Here is a 3161-nt window from a genome sequence, read left to right on the forward strand (position 1 = left end):
TCTTCTGTGTTATATAAATCCCTCCAATATCACCATAATCTGCATTGACAACACATTAATAGGACAAACACTGTCCAAAAATTATTTGCTTAGGAAGAGGTGTTAGGGAGCTTCCTTAACCGAGGAGAATACGAGCCCTTGTGTGTTGCGGGGACGGCTCAGTCTGCTGGTCTGGGTGTGGGTTTGGCAGTGGGAGTGCGGAATGAATAAATGGTGCAGGATATATTCAATAACGCTAATGAGCCGTTCCCGCAACACACGAGAAATTGCCCAGGTGGAAAATAAGCGTTATATATGAACCAGCCGGTTTGTTCATGTTTTACGGCCAGACGATTTTATTCAGCTTAATAAATGCCCCGATAGCCAAGGGGTTACTGTGTTTTTATTGTGGACTCGATTTTAGTCCTTTAGTAGCTTATATCACGTAGCTGTGTGGTAGATAAAGACCGCTCCTCTACATCCTTCACATGGCACTGCTTCGTTACTAGCACCGTATTCTGGTGGTGTTAATCTTTTGCTGCAACTCAGTATTCAAGACGGAGAGATGGCAGCTTTAGCCAGGTTAGGGCAAAAGGAGTATAGTGAAGGCTACATTTTTTTTTCTTAATGCGTCTGACTCAGAGCATGGATTAAACAGCCCCGTTCCCTGAGGCCCAGGAATCCTCCTATGTACCACACACCTTCACATTTCACCATTTGGGCACTGACACCCACCGTCCATGTTGAATACATGCTAGGGCTGTGTCATACTAGTATACTGAATGTATTAGCGGGGGTGTTGTTATATGGCGATGGGTCATACGGTATATCAGCAACGTCTGGTTTAATGACTGTCAAGTCCTTAGACAATACGCTGCCCCAGCCAGGATTCGAACACGCATCCACTGGGACAGCAGAGCACCTCTCCACTGGCATGGTCACCGCCTCCTTACCAGTCAGTAAAGTCCCTCTTTAGCTGAATTAAATCGTCTGGAAATAGGAAAATGGAATACAAAGGTTATCATCTTGCCAACTCAACCAGCCGTCGAAATGTAAAGAACTCTATGTTTAGTAAGGATGGGGGTGGAGGGAGAGGAACCAAAATGGCGATAGTTGTCCCATGAATGTATCTGTAAGACTTGTAATCTGCTAAAGGGATCTAACACTAAACTTCTTTTGTTTGAGATAAAACGATGGAAAAGTGGAAAGGTGTTTGTAATTGCTGACATCTAACCTTCCTTCCTTGTGCTATAAATCAGACCTAACATAATGGAACTTAAGATAGTCCTGCCTAACTTAACCTAATCTAACCCAACCCAAACCAACCCTACTGAACCCAACCCAATCCAACCCAGTCCAGGCTAAATTATTTCAGCTTAACCCAACGTAACTCAATCCAATTAAATAAAACCCAAATTAACTAACTCAGCTTAAACCAACCTAACTACTTCTTAGTTTCTGCATGTATTTAATCAGATCCCCCTCCCCTCTCTCTATCTCTTCCGTGTCTATTAGTGGCTATTAAAAGGCTTGTTGGTTTCAATAACAGAATTACTTTACTCGTAATAATGGAAAGAAAAGAGATTGCGTGGTATTTAGTTCAGTGTGTGTGTGTGTGTGTGTGTGTGTGTGTGTGTGTGTGTGTGTGTGTGTGTGAAGGCAGGTTGATGAGTGCTATGGAAATGGAATTCAAATTGTCTGCCATGTTCCTCTCTCTCTCTCTCTCTCTCTCTCTCTCTCTCTCTCTCTCTCTCTTTCCGTGTCTATTAGTGGCTATAATAAGGCTTATTAGATTCAATAATTGAATTACCTACCCTGTTATAATGGAATGAAAAGAGATTGCGTGGTATTTGGTTCAGTGTGTGTGTGGGGGTGGGGGTAGGTTGATGAGTGTTATGGAAATGGAATTCAACTTGTCTGTCATGTTCCTCTCTTCTCTCTCTCTCTCTCTCTCTCTCTTTCGTTTTCTCATCTGTCATATTTATTCTTTAACAACTCTTAGATTTTACATTGATTGTTGCTCCCCATCATCACCAGCACCACCACCACCACCATCACCACCATCATCATTGCCTGCTTATTTATATTAACTTCCATCTCTTCTTTTTCTGAACATCATCCCAGCCGTCCCGGTGGCGGTGGCTGCAGTAAGTATTCCTTTATTCTCTTTACCTGCTCTTATGTTACGCCTATTATTACTATGATATTTCTCTCTCTCTCTCTCTCTTTTGATTTTTTTCTCATTACTTAAATTTTTCTGTTTTCACTTCTGTAAGTAATCAGGTATTCTCTTTTCCCCAGCGTTTTTCTTTTCTTTTTTCCCTTTTTTTAATTTATCAAGTATTCCGCCAATCCTTGACTTTCTTTCAGTACTGATATTTTCCTTATCTTATTTTATTTTATTTTTGTAGTCTTGTTTCATTAATGCTTTTTTGTTTTTATTTTTTATAATTTGCTATTCTCTTTCCAGCCCTTCTACCTATTTTTTTTCATTTGGATATATGGTCTTATTTTTCTTATATTCTTTAGCTTTTTGTACTTTGATATTCTCTTTCCTTGCCTCCCGCTTATTTTTTTTTTTTTTATTGGATGTGTATATGACTTAAGAAAACTGTGTCGTAAAAAAAAAAAAAATCTTATTAAAAACGTGCCAAGTGGTGATCTGTGGTGAGTAGTTCCATATTTTCTTTCTCTGCTACTGATTTACATTAATTTCCACTTTTTTCATTTTTTATATTTAACTGGAACTTTAAAATTTTTACCGTAACGAAAATATAAAACTTCCTGGTGTGGGCCTGCGGTAAGTCATTTTTACTTTTTCTCACTTTTTTTTTTTTCCATTGGCTGTTAATGGATAGTTTTGGAATTCACCGATGATATGAGGGAAACTTGTGGGTATAGTAAAATAGAGATGAGTTAAAATGAAAGGATTGTGAGTTGGAGGGAAGGGCAGCCTGATGGTGTAGGACAGACAGAGATCCAGTTTGTTTAGGATGCTTATGGAATTTACGGATAATATTCTGTAAACTCGTTATTTAAATGAAAGTGGAGGAAGAGAGGGCGAGGGAGACCGAAAATGAAATGATGGATTAAAATGGAAGAGGAGTAGGAGGAGGAGGTGACCGAGAGTGAAATGAAGAGATTGGTTAGAATGGGGGTGGAGGAGGAGGAGAGAGAGATAG

Source organism: Coenobita brevimanus, chromosome 112, assembly GCF_032717465.1.
Source record: "Coenobita brevimanus isolate Jiangsu-jjx chromosome 112, ASM3271746v2, whole genome shotgun sequence".
Classification (NCBI taxonomy): domain Eukaryota; kingdom Metazoa; phylum Arthropoda; class Malacostraca; order Decapoda; family Coenobitidae; genus Coenobita; species Coenobita brevimanus.